Source organism: Heterodontus francisci, chromosome 15 (assembly GCF_036365525.1).
Source record: "Heterodontus francisci isolate sHetFra1 chromosome 15, sHetFra1.hap1, whole genome shotgun sequence".
NCBI classification, from domain to species: Eukaryota; Metazoa; Chordata; class Chondrichthyes; order Heterodontiformes; family Heterodontidae; genus Heterodontus; species Heterodontus francisci.
This window is the reverse complement of record NC_090385.1, coordinates 5,804,091-5,822,117: the sequence shown is the minus strand read 5'-3', so window position 1 is coordinate 5,822,117 and position 18,027 is coordinate 5,804,091.

Here is an 18,027-nt window from a genome sequence, read left to right as displayed (position 1 = left end):
AAAAACTTGCTTAAAGAAAAAGCGATCTTATCGTATAAAATTTTCACGTTTTCCTAACTAATCATAACACAAGACGGCCCTCTTCGAAGACATTCAACAATTTTTTTAAGCAAGCACCTCTCTTTGGTAAACAATCCGACAACTGATGACTTGCATCGACCCATTTCATTTTGGAAATTTCTTTTCTTTCCAGCATTTCTTTTATACTCAAGATCAATCCTCAACCTCTTTTCTATGAGACCTTTGTCAATGGTCATTGTCCCAGAGAGAATGGTTATCTTTGTAGGAAAACTCTTCTCCGATTGCCCCTTATAGAAGAGTTTCTTTAAAATACTCGATAAATACATACCCATATCTATCACTTCTATCAGTGCAAGTGTCTCAGCAGCTAAGGTGCTTTTAACTATCCTCTTTATTTTCTTCGATTCCCAGGCAACGGACAACATTTATCATTGCTTCCCATCAAAAATATAATGAACCCTGCTGTGCTCAAATAACCATCGGGAAGATTAGCATGTGAGGCATCACTAAAAATTATTAATTCCATTTCTTCTGGGTCACCCAATGCTGGAAACTTGAGTGTACATTTATCAAAACTCAATCTCTTCAATGTCTTATTTGCTTTCAGCACTTCCCCAACAGTAGCAGGTTTCAGCATGGTGCTCAATTCTAATACATTACAGCAAGCATCCAGCCTAGTTTGCGCACACAACCAGTTCAACTGCCCAATTAAGCTCCTTAACTGGTCTACTTCTTCCTTGTGTACAGAGTCTTCCTTTTGAGAGGATCTGGCCCGATTTGTTGGGATCCTATTAACATTCTCAAGGTAAGACTGTTGATTTAGGGTTACTCCCAATTTAGTCTGCCTAATCACAGAATCGTTACAGTGCAGAAGGAGGCCATTCGGCCCATCATGTCTGCACCAACTCTCTGAAAGAGCAGCTCCCTCAGTTCCACTCCCCTGACTTCTTCCCATAACCCTGCACATTCTTCCTTTTCATTTAACTGTCTAATTCCCTTTTGAATGCTTCAAATGCACCCCCCCACCCCCACCACATTCTCAGGCAGCGCATTCTAGACCTTAGCCACTCGCTGCGTGAAAAAGTTTTTCCTCATGTCACTTTTGTTTCTCATACCAAATACATTAAATCTGTGCCCTCTCGTTCTTGATCCTTTCATGAGTGGGAACAGTTTCTCTCTATATACTCTGTCCAGACCCGTCATGATTTTGAATACCCCTATCAAATCACCTCTCAGCCTTCTCTTCTCCAAGGAAAAGAGTCCTAAATTCTCCAATCTATCTTCATAACTGAAATTCCTCATCCCTGGAACCATTCTCCTGAATCTTTTCTGTACTCTCTCCAATGCCCTCAAGTGCGGCATCCAGAATTGGACGCAATACTCCAGCTGAGGACGAGCTAGTGTCTTATACAAGTTCAACATAACTTCCTTGCTCTTGTACTCTATGTCCCTATTAATAAAGCCCAGGATACTGTATGCTTTATTGACTGCTCTCTCAACCTGTCCTGCCACCTTCAATGACCTATGCACATATACAACTAGATCCCTCTGCTCATGCACCCCTTTTAGAATTGCTCCCTTTATTTTATATTGTCTCTCCATGTTATTGTTAACAAAATGAATCACTTCACATTTTTCTGCATTGAACTTCATCTGCTACCTGTCTGCCCATTCCACCAACTTGTCTATGTCCTTTCGAAGTTCTATATTATCCTCCTCACAAGAAATCTTCCTCCAGCCCGAAAAACATCCATTAACCACTACTTTTTGTTTCCTGTCACTCAGCCAATTTCATATCCATGTTGCTCCTGTCACTTTTATTCCATGAGCTACAAGTTTGCTCACAAGTCTGTTGTGTGGCACTGTATCAAATGCCTTTCGAAAGTCCATGTATACCACATCAACAGCATTGCCCTCATCAACCCTCTCTGTTACCTCCTCAAAAAACACCAGCAAGTTAGTTAAACATGATTTTTCCTTCAGAAATCCATGTTGACTTTCATTAATTAACTCGCATTTGTCCATGTGACTATTGATTTTGTCCCGAATTATCTTTTCTAGATGTTTTCCTACCACCAAAGTTAAACTGACTGGCCTGTAGTTGCTGGGCTTATCCTTGCACCATTTTTTGAATAAGGGTGCAATATTTGAAACTCTCCAGTCCTCTGGCACCACCCCTGAATCTAAGAAAGACTGAAAAATTATGACCAGTGCCTCTGTGATTTCCACCCTCACTTCCCTCAGCATCCTTGGATGCATCTCATTTGGCCCTGGTGCTTCATCCACTTTAAGTTCAGGCAGCCTATCTAATACTGGCTCTTGATCAATTTTAAACCCCTATAGTGTCTGACTTACCTGCTCTTTCAACATTACCAAGGAAGAAGATGCAACCCAGGCAAAGACAGATGCAAAGTATTCATTTAATACCTCAGCCTCCGCCTCCATGTGTAAATCCCCTGTCTGGTCTCTAATCGGCCCCACTTCTATTATTACCCTTTTACTATTTATATTGCTATAGAAAACTATGGGATTTTAACCCGATATATTTAAAAGCTCCCGAAACCTGACTTCCAATTATAAATTCCTGCAGAACTTTATCTACCACAAATTTCTCAAATGCCTCAGATACTCCCCACAACAAATCGTCCATATGCATCAAGAAAATGCCTGTTTGTTTTATTGGTACTATGAAGAAAAACTTTGTCGTATCCACCTTTAGTTGAATTCTTTTGGTAGGACAGACCTAACTGAAAAATACCACACCCCGGATGCATCATTTAGCGCATAAACACACTTGTTTATCTTCCATAATTTCTCCTCTATATCTCCAGCTTCTTTTGGTGGCTGAAAAATACTTTCCTTTGAAATTTCTCCCCTTGCAAAAATGCTGCTGTAATGTCAATGGATTTACATTCCCACCAGTGTGTCGCTAAAAAGGCTAGGAAAATCCTCAAAATTTGCTTTTCCTGCTGTTGGAGAGTTCCCTCTAACATCCTGGTCATCTAGTCGTTCCTCAAATCCCCGAGCTACAAGTCTGGCCTTCGCTTTATACGTACCATCGGGAAGTACTTTCGCTATACAGATCCATCGATGGGACAATGCTGGTTGTCCTCCATCGGGCACCTCTGTGTACACGCCAAACTCTCTCCAACTGTCAAGCTCTTTCTGCCTGGCATCCTTTATCAATTTACCATCTAACTTGTTAGTAGCCAAGAGAGCTTCTCCATAATTAAAAGCAAGAAATGCTTGAAAAACTCAGCAGGTCTGGCAGCATCTGCGGAGAGAGAAGCAGAGTTAACATTTCGGGTCAGTGACCCTTCTTCAGAACTGACAAATATTAGAAATGTGAAAGGTTATAAGCAAGTAAAGCGGGGCTGGGGAAAGAGATAACAAAAGAGGTGTTGATAGGACAAGGTCACATAGCTGACCAGAAGGTCATGGAGCAAAGGCAAACAATATGTTAATGGTGTGTTGAAAGACGAAGCATTAGTGCAGATAGTGTGTTAATGGACTACAAATTGAACAGCCGCAAATACAAACATGAAAAAACAGTGGGTAAGCAAACTGAACAAACTAAGATGAAATAAAATAAAATAAACACAAAAAATAAAGTAAAAAGAAAAAATAACTAAAAATAAAAGTAAAATGGGGGGGGCCCCCGTCATGCTCTGAAATTATTGAACTCAATGTTCAGTCCAGCAGGCTGTAATGTGCCTAATCGGTAAATGAGATGCTGTTCCTCGAGCTTGCATTGATGTTCACTGGAACACTGCAGCAATCCCAGGACAGAGATGTGAGCATGAGAGCAGGGGGGAGTGTTGAAACAGCAAGGAACCAGAAGCTTGGGGTCATTCTTTCGGACTGAGTGGAGGTGTTCCGCAAAGCGGTCACCCAGTCTGCGTTTGGTCTCCCCAATGTAGAGGAGACCACATTGTGAGCAGTGAATACTGTAAACTACATTGAAAGTACAAGTAAATTACTGTTCCAGCTGAAAGGAGAGTTTGGGTCCTGGGATAGTGAGGAGAGAGGAGGTAAATGGGTAGGTATTACACCTCCTGCGATTGAAGGGGAAGGGGGATGAGGTGGTGGGGGTAATGGAGGAGTGAAGCAGGGTGTCGGAGGGAATGATCCCTTCGGAATGCTGACAGGGGAAGGCGGGGGGGGAAGATGCATTTGGTAGTGGCATCACACTGGAGGTGGTGGAGGATGATCCTTTGGATATGGAGGCTGATGGGGTGGAAAGTGAGGTCAAGGGGAACCCTGTCGCGGTTCTGGGAGGGAGGGGAAGGGGTGAAGGTAGAGGTCTGGGAAATGGCCAGACACAGTTGAGGGCCCTGTCAGCCACAGTGGGGGGGGGAATCCTTGGCTGAGGAAAAAGGAAGACATATCAGAAACGCTGTCGTGGAAGGTAGCATCATCAGAGCAGATGCGTCGGAGACGGAGAAACTGGGAAATGGAATGGAGTCCTTACAGGAGGCAGGGTGTGAAGAAGTGTCATCGAGGTAGCTGTGGGAGTGGGTGGGTTTATAATGGATATTAGTAGACAGCCTATCCCCAGAGGTGGAGACAGAAGTCGAGGAAGGGAAGGGAAGTGTCGGAGATGGACCATGTAAAGGAGAGAGAAGGGTGGAAATTAGAAGCAAAGTTGATAAAGTTTTGCAGTTCGGGACAGAAGCAGGAAGCGGCACCAATACAGTCATCAATGTACCGGAAAAAAAGAATTGGGGGAGGGGGCCTGACTAGGACTGGAACAAGGAATGTTCAACATATCCCACAAAAAGACAGGCATAACTAGGACCCATGCGGGTACCCATAGCAACACCTTTTACTTTAATGAAGTGAGTGGAGTTGAAGGAGAAGTTGTTCAATGTAAGAACAAGTTCAGCCAGCCGGAGGAGGGTGGTGGTGGATGGGGACTGGTTGGGCCTCTGTTCAAGGAAGAAGCGGAGAGCCCTCAAACCGTCCTGGTGGGGGATGGAGCTGTTCAGCCCATTTCCCGTACCTCTACCCTCACCCCTTCCCCTCCCTCCCAGAACTGCGACAGGGTTCCCCTTGTCCTCACTTTCCACCCCATCAGCCTCCATATCCAAAGGATCATCCTCCACCATTTCCGCCACCTCCAGTGTGATGCCACAACCAAACGCATCTTACCCTACCTTCCCCTGTCAGCATTCCGAAGAAACCGTTCCCTCTGCGATACCCTGGTCCACTCCTCCATTACCCCCACTGCCTTGTCCCCTTCAATTGCAGGAGGTGTAATACCTGCCCATTTACCTCCTCTCTCCTCACTATCCCAGGCCCTAAACAGTCCTTTCAGGTGAAGCAGCAATTTACTTGTACTTCTTTCAATGTAGTATATGGTATTTGCTGCTCACAATGTGGTCTCCTCTACATTGGGGAGACCAAACGCAGACTGGGTGACCGCTTTGTGGAACACCTCCTCAGTCCGAAAGCAGGACCCCGAGCTTCCAGTTGCTTGCCATTTCAACACTCCCCCCTGCTCTCATGCTCACATCTCTGTCCTGGGATTGCTGCAGTGTTCCAGTGAACATCAACGCAAGCTCGAGGAACAGCATCTCATTTACCGATTAGGCACACTACAGCCTGCTGGACTGAACATTGAGTTCAATAATTTCAGAGCATGACAGGCCCCCCCATTTTACTTTTATTTTTAGTTATTTTTTCTTTTTTCTTTATTTTGTGTGTTTATTTTATTTTATTTCATCTTAGTTTGTTCAGTTTGTTTACCCATTTTTTTTTTCATGTTTGTACTTGCGGCTGTTCAATTTGCAGTCCATTAACACCCTATCTGTACTAATGCTTGTTCTTTCAACACACCACTAACATATTGTTTGCCTTTTCTCCATGACCTTCTGGTCAGTTATTCTGTGACCTTGTCCTATCAACACCTTCTCCTACATTCACGGAGAAGACTCAGAGGGTGGAGTTCCAGACCGGTAAGTATAAAAAAAAAATTACCTCTGGTTAAAAAAAAAACTGAAAAGTGACGTCACAAGAAAGCTGTGACCTGATTGGCTGGTAGGGAATTTGTACTGAATTTGAAAATAACACTGGTAAAAATTGATTAAAACCCATAATTAACTAATTAATAAGTAGAGTAAGGAAACCAGAGGGAGGAGATTACTGTATTGAGTTAGCATTTAATATTTCTAGTAGAAATCTAGCACTAGGGACCATATAGTTAATTATAACAATTTAGTAAGGATTTAATAAGTATTTATTTATTTTATATTAATTAACTAATTAGTGCTAGAAATGACAGTTAGAGGGGTGAAGTGCTTCACCTGTGAGATGTGGGAAGTCCGTGACACTTCCAATGTTCCGGACGACTACATCTGCAGGAAGTGTACCCAGTTGCAGCTCCTCACAGACTGCATGGATCGGTTGGAGCGGCAACTGGATGCACTTAGGAGCATGCAGGTGGCAGAAAGTGTCATAGACAGGAGTTTTAGAGAAGTGGTTACACCCAAGGTGCAGGCAGATAGATGGGTGACCGCTAGAAGGGGCAGGCAGTCAGTGCAGGAATCCCCTGTGGCTATCCCCCTCTCTAACAAGTATACCGTTTTGGATACTGTTGGGGGGGATGGCTTATCAGGGGAAAACAGCAGCAGCCAGAGCAGTGGCACCACGGCTGGCACTGTTGTTCAGCAGGGAGGGACAAAGCGCAGAAGAGCAATAGTTATAGGGGACTCTATAGTCAGGGGCACAGATAGGCACTTCTGTGGACGTGAAAGAGACTCCAGGATGGTATGTTGCCTCCCTGGTGCCAGGGTCAAGGATGTCTCTGAACGGACAGGGGGCATTCTGAAGGGGGAGGGTGAACAGCCAGAGGTTGTGGTACACATCGGTACCAACTACATAGGCAGGAAGAGTGACGAGGTCCTGCACTGGCAGTTTAGGGAGTTAGGTAGAAAGTTAAAAAACAGGACCTCTAGGGTTGTAATCTCGGGATTACTCCCTGTGCCACATGCCAGTGAGGCTAGAAATAGGAAGATAGTGCAGCTAAACACATGGCTGAACAGCTGGTGTAGAAGGGAGGATATCTGGACCATTGGGCTCTCTTCAGGGACAGAAGGGACCTGTACAAGAAGGACGGGTTGCATCTAAACTGGAGGGGCACAAATATCCTGGCTGCGAGGTTTGCTAGCGTCACTCGGGAGGGTTTAAACTAGTGTGGCAGGGGGGTGGGAACCAGAGCAGTAGGACAGCAAGTGAAATAAATGAAGGGGAACTAGTAAATAAGGCCAGTAAGACTAAGAGGAAGAGCAGGCAGGGAGATGTTGCGGAGAACAGCGGGACTGGTGGTCTGAAGTGCATTTGTTTCAATGCGAGAAGTATAACAGGTAAGGCAGATGAACTTAGAGCTTGGATTAGTACTTGGAACTATGATGTTGTTGCTATTACAGAGACTTGGTTGAGGGAAGGACAGGATTGGCAGCTAAATGTTCCAGGATTTAGAAGCTTCAGGCGGGATAGAGGGGGATGTAAAAGGGGTGGGGGAGTTTCATTACTGGTTAAGGAGAATATCACAGCTGTACTGCGGGAGGACGCCTCAGAGGGGTCATGCAGCAAGGCAATATGGGCGGAGCTCAGGAATAGGAAGGGTGCAGTCACGATGTTGGGGGTTTACTACAGGCCTCCCAACAGCCAGTGGGAGGTAGAGGAGCAGATATGTAGACAGATTTTGGAAAGATGTAAAGGTAACAGGGTTGTAGTGGTGTGTGATTTTAACTTCCCCTATATTGACTGGGACTCACTTAGTGCTAGGGGCTTGGATGGGGCAGAATTTGTAAGGAGCATCCAGGAGGGCTTCTTGAAACAATACATAGATAGTCCAACTAGGGATGGGGCCGTACTGGACCTGGTATTGGGGAATGAGCCCTGCCAGGTGGTCGAAGTTTCAGTAGGGGGGCATTTCGGGAACAGTGACCATAATTCCATAAGTTTTAAGGTACTTGTGGATAAGAATAAGAGGAATTCTCGGTGAAGGTGCTAAATTGGGGAAGGCTAATTATAACAATATTAGGCAGGAACTGAAGAATTTAGATTGGGGGCGGCTGTTTGAGGGTAAATCAACATCTGACATGTGGAAGTCTTTCAAATGTCAGCTGATTAGAATCCAGGACCAGTATGTTCCTGTGAGGAAGAAAGACAAGTTTGGCAGGTTTCGGGAAGCTTGGATAACACGGGATATTGTGAGCCTAGTCAAAAAGAAAAAGGAAGCATTCGTAAGGGCTGGAAGGCTAGGAACAGATGAAGCACTTGAGGAATATAAAGACATTAGGAAGGAACTTAAGCAAGGAGTTAGGAGGACTAAAAGGGGTCATGAAAAGTCATTGGCAAACAGGATTAAGGAAAATCCCAAATCTTTTTATACGTATATAAAGAGCAAGAGGGTAACCAGGGAAAGGGTTGGCCCACTCAAGGGCAGAGAAAGGAATCTATGTGTGGAGCCAGAGGAAATGAGCAAGGTACTAAATGAGTACTTTGCATCAGTATTCACCAAGGAGAAGGACTTGGTGGATGATGAGCCTAGGGAAGGGAGTGTAGATAGTCTCAGGCATCTCATTATCAAAAAGGAGGAGGTGTTGGGTGTCTTGCAAAGCATTAAGGTAGATAAGTCCCCAGGGCCTGATGGGATCTACCCCAGAATACTGAGGGAGGCAAGGGAAGAAATTGCTGGGGCCTTGACAGAAATCTTTGCATCCTCATTGACTACAGGTGAGGTCCCAGAGGACTGGAGAATAGTCAAGGTTGTTCCTTTGTTTCAGAAGGGTAGCAAGGATAATCCAGGAAATTATAGGCTGGTGAGCCTTACGTCAGTGGTAGGGAAATTATTAGAGAGGATTCTTCGGGACAGGATTTACTCCCATTTGGAAACAAACAAACTTATTAGCGAGAGGCAGCATGGTTTTGTGAAGCGGAGGTCGTGTCTCACTAATTTGATTGAGTTTGAGGAAGTGACAAAGATGATTGATGAAGGAAGGGCAGTGAATGTTATCCATATGGACTTCAATAAAGCCTTTGACAAGGTCCCTCATGGCAGACTGATACAAAAGGTGAAGTCACATGGGATCAGGGGGGAGCTGGCAAGATGGATACAGAACTGGCTGGGTCATAGAAGACAGAGGGTAGCAGTGGAAGGGTGCTTTTCTGAATGGAGGGATGTGACTAGTGGTGTTCTGCAGGGATCAATGTTGGGACCTTTTCTGTTTGTAGGATATATAAATGATTTGGAGGAAAATGTAGCTGGTCTGATTAGTAAGTTTGCGGATGACACAAAGATTGGTGGAGTTGCAGACAGTGATAAGGATTGTCAGAGGATACAGCGGGATATAGATCGGTTGGAGACTTGGGCCGAGAAATGGCAGATGGAGTTTAATTCGGACAAATGTGAGGTAATGCATTTTGAAAGGTCTAATGCAGGTGGAAAGTATACAGTAAATGGCAGAACCCTTAGGAGTATTGACAGGCAGAGAGATCTGGGGGTACAGGTCCACAGGTCACTGAAAGTGGCAACGCAGGTGGATAAGGTAGTCAAGAAGGCGCACGGCATGCTAGCCTTCATCGGTCGGGGCATAGAGTATAAAAATAGGCAAGTCATGCTGCAGCTGTACAGAACTTTAATTAGGCCACACTTAGAATATTGCGTGCAATTCGGGTCGCCACACTACCAGAAGGACATGGAGGCTTTGGAGAGGGTACAGAGGAGGTTTACCAGGATGTTGCCTGGTCTGGAGGGCATTAGCTATGAGGAGAGGTTGGAAAAACTCGGATTGTTTTCACTGGAACGACGGAGGTGGAGGGGTGACATGATAGAGGTTTACAAAGTTATGAGCGGCATGGACAGAGTGGATAGTCAGAAGGTTTTTCCCAGGGTGGAAGTGTCAGTTACTAGGGGACATAGGTTTAAGGTGAGAGGGGCAAAGTTTCGAGGGGATGTGCGAGGCAAGTTCTTTACACAGAGGGTGGTGAGTGCCTGGAACTTGTTGCCAGGGGAGGTGGTGGAAGCAGGTACCATCGAGACATTTAAGAGGCATCTTGACAAATACATGAATAGGATGAGAATAGAGGGATACGGACCCCGGAAGTGCAGAAGGTTTTAGTTTAGGCAGGCATCAAGATCGGTGCAGGCTTGGTGGGCCGAATGGCCTGTTCCTGTGCTGTACTGTTCTTTGTTCTTTGTTCTCTCTTGCCCCACTCCCGCTTTGCTTGCTTATAATCTTTTACATTTCTCATATTTGTCAGTTCTGAAGAAGGGTCACTGACCAGAAACGTTAACTCTACTTCTCTCTCCACAGATGCTGCCAGACCTGCTGAGTATTTCCAGCATTTCTTATTTTTATTTCAGATTTCCAGCATCCACAGTATTTTGCTTTTATTTTAGAGTTTCTCTAGTGTAAGGGCACCTACTTCTTGTGGCACTCCTCACCTGCTCTCTGGTCCTTGCTCTTGTGAAACCACATCCCCTACTAGAGTTCCTATCCCTTTCTGGAGTGCTACTACTCAACTGGGCAGCACAGTGGCGCAGTGTTTAGCACCGCAGCCTCACAGCTCCAGTGACTAGAGTTTGGTTCTGGGCACTGCCTGTGTGGAGTTTGCAAGTTCTCCGTGACTGTGGGTTTCCTCTGGGTGCTCTAGTTTCCTCCCATATGCCAAAGACTTGTGGGTTGATAGGCAAATTGGCCATTGCAAATATTGCCCCTAGTGTAGGTAGGTGGTAGGCAAATTGTGGCGATGAGAGAGGGGAAAATGGGATTAATGTAGGATTAGTATAAATGGGTGGTTAATGGTTGGTGTGTACTTGGTGGGCCAAAGGGCCTGTTGTGGTGCTGTATGGCTCTGACCTGTTCCCTCCTGCACCCAGACTTCCTTTCACAAGTTTGTGACCTTTTCCTTGGACTGTGATCACCTTCAGGCCCACTGTTTGAACTTACACTACATTTTCTAGCCTTCCACAGTTTCACTTCCTTCTGCCAATCAATAGGTCTGATATCCTGTCCCTTGTCTTGCACATTCAGCTAATGTTTGTCTGGTCTTTCCTGCTCTTCCTATAATGGTGGCTTCCCTCCATTCACTAGTCCCTTCTGGCATACATGTCACTCTAGTCCCAACTTTCGATACCTGACCTTTGGAATAAATGGCCTCATCTGGATCTTCACTACCCCTTGGTCCACTCTGTCAGCCCATTATCTGCCACAGTCTGTTTGCCGCAAAGGTCCGACGTATGTGCATGTGAAGTACATGGTGCATCATCAGCGTCCATCATTTGTTCAGTTTCTGTCAATGTATAAACAGTGCCAATAAGCCACGAGGAATGTACTCCAACAGTTCGGTTGCCATTTTGCAAAATCACCGTTTTGCCATCAGTGCCAATAACTTTTTCTGGGTCTCTCTAGTCTTTCTGCCCTTCTCTTTTGTAATACACCATATCCCCAGTATTAAAATTCTTGTCTGATGGTCTGATCCAATGCCTCAAAGCTCTCCAGATTTTTTCTGAAACCTCCGCCTTAATAAATGTTCTTCTCCCTGCATGCATGGCATTCAAATGTTGGGCAAAAATTGAACTAATTGTAGTCCTCTCTAATGCCAGGGGATGATCCCACATTACCAAAGGTATTTTCAGATTTCTGCCATAAACCAATTGATATGGGCTGTAGCCCCCAAGCATTTGAAGCATGTTTTTTTGCATGTACTGCTCACGTCAGAGCAGTAGTCAATTTACAATTTGGCTGGTCGGCTAAAATTTGAGAGCATTTCGTCAATCATAGCATGATTTCTCACAAATCCCATTATTAAAAGGACTTTCTGCTGTCTTGTGCATTGCTACAATATTCATATTTTCACACATACTCCTGAACCCATCATTGGCAAATTCTCCTCCATTGTCAGTTAGAAACCTAGCCGGTGCTCCCAATCCCGTTCCTATCCATCTTTCCATTATCTTGTCCACTGTTACTTTTTTGTCTTTACTATAGATCACCGTTGACAGACTGAATCTAGTTGCTATTTCTATAAAGTGTAGAAGAAAAATGTTTGTCTTTATCCCATATCTTCAATTCCATCGCTACGGTTTCATTAAAGTCCCTTTCTAATGGGAGAATCACTATGGGTACGATAGCGTCCTCCTGTATTCTTTTACAGATCTCACATTTTTCACTGATATCTTTGATAGGTTTAGTGCCATCATCATCTATTACCCCTGCAGCTTTTAACAGAATCTTCAACATATGACAAGATGGATGTGAAAACGGTCGATGTAGTTTTGAGATAATTTGCCTTTTCTCCTTTAAATCCCAACCCCCGGATGCCATAAATACTTCCTGAACATCCTGCTTCGAGATGTTAGGTCTCTCTAAAGACTAGAATAATGTCCCGACTGTGTAAACCGCAAAGTTACAGATTTTCCAAAGACAATCACCTTATCATGTTCCATATCCAATTTCATCCGAGCCTTCTTCATAGATGGTTTACTTAACAGCAAAGGTATTTCACTGGATACCACATCCGTACTAATAAAATGGTTTACCCCTGCTATTTTACACAGAATTACCACTCTTTTTAGTGATTTCAAAGTGTTGTCATCCCCAAGCCTGAAACAGGTAGAACTGTCGTATTCTTTGACCTTATTTCAGTCTTCCTTACTTAAACAATCCATGTCACACATTAACCAGTCCACTCCACATACTGTGGATGTACACCCACTATCTAGTGCAACTGAACAAATCTGCAACTAGGACTGTCATTACCAGACTGAAGCTTCTCATGACGAATACAATTTATTCGGATTGATCAGTATCGTCATCTTCACCTTCCGAACCTTCCACATCATGTGTCATCTCAAAAACCCTGTTATTCATTTTTGGACAATGCAACACAGTGATACTTGAGTCACATCAGAAACACCTGTTGACCACCCCTTGGTTATTCCTGGCTTCATCCTTCTGCCATGATCACCCAATTCCTGCCGCTTGTTATACCTGCCAAAAGGGTCTATCTTCATTCGTTTTGTGTCTGTTTCTCCTTTCATGCCGACGTTAGGCCCCATATTTGAACTGCCTGGAAATGCTGCTAGCATTGTATCCTCCACCTTCGGTGTCATCGCTGAAGAGCCCGTCTGCACCATGAAAGTGGCCAGAAAGGAATATTATCCTAAAAATTGTTTTTAGGGTATCAGACATCTGATCAAACAGCGTATCTTTTTCATTGACTCTAACTCCGCTTATTACCAAGAGTCTATCCATGTTCGATATCCGAGCATAATCCAACAATTTGAAGGCAAGTACTGATCTAGGAATTTCCAAACAGAATCACTGCAACCTTGCATATAATCAGTTAAACTCCAGAATATATTCTTCTATGGAAGAACCATCCATTTTTCTAAATTTATCAAAGTCCAACCACACCTCATAGGCACTCAATAAGTCATCTTTCATATAAATTAAGAGATTGTCCAAACCTTCTTCATTGTCCAAATGACGAGCTTCTAGCTCCGAGAACACTTTGCCCCAATTTTGCTTCTGGTGGGACGTGAAAGTGCAAGGGTTATTCCTTGCTCCCTTTTTGGTAAAGTGTTACCTGTGTCCATAGATCAACTTCATTCTTCCATTGATCGTAAGGTTCAGCTTCACAAAACAGCAGTGGAAAATCAGACCCCGACACCTTACACTTGATTTCAGTTATCTTTCTTCAAAGACAAAAACTCCAAATACAGCCTTCTCAAAAAAAAAACTCCAATTCTAATCTCCTGTTTGAAAACAAATCCTAGTCTCTAATCTTCACTTTCAGGCAACCATCCTCTGCTACCAATGTTAGAGAAGTAGACACTGAGACTAAGATGCTTTGGTGGAGATTGTTTATTGCTTGTCACAAATCTTACTTCTGCTCTCCAAACAACACCACCAGCCAGTGCTGGCTGGCTCTTCTTTATATATACACACGTGAATGCAATTAACTAATTGACACCCAACACCTGTTCACACAATTATCTTGAACTACCAAGTATTTATCTTTCATTAACAGAACTTCAGACCCAGCAACGAATCTGGAGGTGCAACGTCAGCCTGGGCTCAGCATGGGCCTGGCCTCCCACAGTCCTCCAACTGTCTGTGGCCTCAACTGTCACAGCCTCCGTCAACTGCTCGGGCACGTCTGTGCAGTTCTCACCAGATTGTGTGTCTGAATCTATGTGGGAACGGATACCCACTGACGTGAGAGTATCTGCACTGGTGGAGGGTACGGGGGAATGCTGTGATAGTGCATCCTCTGAGGCTCCCTCCGCCTCCTCCTGTCCCTCGGTCTCGCCAGCTCTCTGCTTTTCAGCCTGACTTGGACATGCAGGAGAGAACAGATAGATTGAAGGGTTATCAGCTTCCCATTGCATCATTCCAACTATCCCTACTGTGGAGCTCCATGTGTCCAGTAGTGAACATATGACCACTATGCTTTGTGTGTGCCAGATGAACCCTTGTGTCCCTGCACATGTCCACTCACCCTTTTGGGTGGGCACTCCTGCCTCACCGTCAGCAATGGAGTGGCCGCCAGGCTGCCCTGCCAGGTCTAAGGTGTCTTCCTCCACGGGAGTCAGGATGGAAAGGAATGACACCCCTCGGCCTGTCTTGGTCCTTTCCTTTATGTTATGGTCTGTTTTCTCCTGTGAGCACATAGATGAACACTGTGAGTTTCCCCACCTATACTGGTGTGAGCCCAGTGGTCCATGATGGGACACACAAATGCCTCCTGCATTTGCCCACTCTTGAGGGACCTTGTGGGGCTCATGCAATGACAGACAGAGATGCAGCAATGCCTCTGGCAGCACATGCTACTTACTGCCTGACCCCATTGCCAGCGACTGGATGTGAGAGGCATTTCCTCTCCACCAAATGCACCCTCTCATGTTGCCACATGCAAGACCTAAAGGGAAAAGAGGTATAGGGGAGTACTCACCTTGACAGACTGAATATTGTCATTGACTCGCTTTTGGCACGATCTCCAGGTTCAGCGATGCCTCCCTGCAAACTCTCCACCAGCCTTGCTTGGTCAGGAGGGTCAGTCTCCTCCTCCCATCCCTGGGGAAGAGGACCTCCCAACTTGCTCTTGCACTCTGGAAGAGAGCCTGCAGGGTAACATCGCTGAACCGTGGGGCCACCCGGGGTCTTCCTTCTGCCATTGTGGCTGCAGTTTTCCTTCAACTGTTCAGCTGTCCAGGTAGGCCATAAGCAGTCAAAGGCAAGCAGTGGATGCAGGGCTGGCAGCCCTTTAAATATGGCGCCAGCACCTGCCATGGCTTCGGCTGACACCTTCTCCGCTGCCTCATTTCCCATCTCCGTGCTCTCATTGGATCAGTGGGTAGCATTTGTGCCTCAACAAGTCAAGGGTTCAAGACCCCACTCAGGCACTTGGGCACAGAAATCTAGCCTGGCAGTCCCAGCTCAGAACTGCCTTTTGGGTGAGATGTTAAACTGAGGCTCAGTCTAAAAGATCCCAAGGCACTGTTTGAAGAAAAACAGGGGAATTCTCCTCAGTATCCTGATCACTATTTAACCCTCAACCGACCAGCATCACTGAAACACATTATATGGACATTATCACATTTCTGCCTGTGGGATCCTGCTGTGCAGAAATTGACTGCGGTGTTTCCAACATTGCACCAGGATCTACACATCAAAATTATTTCATTGACCTCCCGGGGTATAAAAAGTGCTATATAAATGCAAGTCTTTATTTCTTCTTAATGAGGCCTAAGGCTCAATTACAGACAGGCCTTGGGCCTCCCAGTTAGGGTCAGTCGAGGTGAATTTCCACCTCGCAAGGTTTAGAAATTGTAGATAACAAACCTCAGGAGCCTTTATTTAAGAACAATCCATTTACACTGTCTGCAGTATTAATTAAAGAGACGAATTAAAATCAATACCTAAGACAAGAATCCCCGAGGACCAGGCTGGCAAGGAACTGAAGATTATTCTGTGCTTTTACAATCTAAAGGAAAAGATTAGTTTCTATCAAGGAATATAAATGTTTTCCATTTGGATCTGAAATCAGGGTCATTGTCAATGTATAGCATCGATTAGTTAAGGCTGAGAACAAGTCCTGCAATAAATTTAAAAGTCTGCATACAATGAACTGTTCTGATCAATAAATATAATCTACACATCTCAGAATATATCTTAAGGATCACTTTCAGGTACAAAAACCTTATTTTCAATCTCATAAACATTAGCTGAGGCCATTCTTAACAGTGACATTTTTCAAACAGTCTCACTGTGGTATAATGTGTGGAGAAACTGTTTCCTTGTGCGGGTGAGTCCAGAAAAAGTGGGTGGGGGATAAATATACGATGTCTGGGAACAGATGAAGTAAAGAATTGAGGAAGAATTTCTTCACACAGGGAGTGGTGAGAACAAAGGACTCGCTGCCACATGGAGTGGTTGAATCAGAGATTACTGATGCATTGAAGGAAGGCTTTTTGGGGTCTTGGGTGTCCCTGGCAAGGCCAGCATTTACTATCTATCTGTAATCGCCCTGGAGAAGGTGGTGGTGAACTTCCTCCTTGAACCCGCTGAAATCTGTATAATAAAAAGGGTTCAAATAAACTGAGAGAGAGCTCTCCTATTTCCTTCACGTGCCAGAACAGTTTGTTAACCGTGTGTCTCTGCAAAGTCAGCTTCAAAGTCAAAATGGATACATTTGAAGTTCAGTTCTCCTTCTCCGTCTGCTTGTTACTGGGTAACCAGAATCCACTTTGGCTTACGGTCCCTGGAGCTTGCTGCCTTATAGAAATTCAAATCTTTTACAGCCTTAAAGGCGCACCACTTATTTCCCGAGGGGAAAAAAAACAGGATCGTGACACCTCCGCCCCTGGCGAAACGAAACTCCATTCCCGAAGTGCGTTTCATTACAATGTAAAAAATAGAAATGGAAAAACTTTTTTCCCTGATATATAGATATACAATTTTTCTGAAATGGTAAGACTACAGCAACAATTTCCATCAGAACATTTTCAGCTTTAAATTTTACAAAGGTTGTCCTAATTAAACCATTTCAAATTTCCAAACATAGTCTCCCAGTTGTTTTGTGTTTTCCTTCCAAGTGTCCCTATTGTCCATCACCTCAGCCAGGTGAGCTGCACAGCTGGGAGTACTAACCACTACTGGGTTCACTATTCTCTGACTCATGTGGCATCACTTAACATTGGAAAACCCTGTCTGGTGTAACAGAAGCTGACTTTTCCTTACCCTGGGTGTCAAAAGAATTTGACAGTTAACCTCAAACACATCTATCTCACTTGCCCACTATGTCCATACATTCTTGTAAATGAGAATTTGGGGGCTGAATTTTACCGACCCCTCGACATCGCAGGTCGCTGCCCGGGGGCCAGTAAAAGTTTTTAGAAAGAGGCCTGCCTCAACCTGCGACGTTGAGAAGGGTCCACCGCAAATTACCGGCGGCGGGGGGACCTTGGTGCGGCTCCCCACCTCTCCCGTCGCTCGGTGGCGGCACCCAAACTAACATATGTAAAACGGTACTTATCTCCACAGATTATGCAGCCCACCACCTCTCCATGCACACTTCCGTATTTTACTTTGAACAAGCGGCTATGACGTGGCGTCCCGTTCACGAACAGAAAAGCCGGTGGATCCTCAGAGGCAGAAGTTTTCGCAATGGAAAGTAAGTTCCGTTTTCGGGGGTCTCACTCTGCAATCTTAAAAAGGGGGGGTGGTGATTACAGGGGTCTCGCTCTGCATACTGGAAGGGAGGAGGGAGGGGGTTTGGGAATACTAGAGGGAAAGTTCTGCAGGCATGAAGGGAGGTACTGTGTACCCTCTCTCCATAAACAGTGTACGCTCTGCATTTGTTTGTGTGTGTGAAGGAGCAATGGCACTCTAGTCACCCAGTGTGTGGGGAGGGTACCAGAAAGGGTAGGAGCATTAAGGTTTTATGGATGGTGGGGGCAATCGATGCAGCTGGTAGGATCTTGATGTGGTC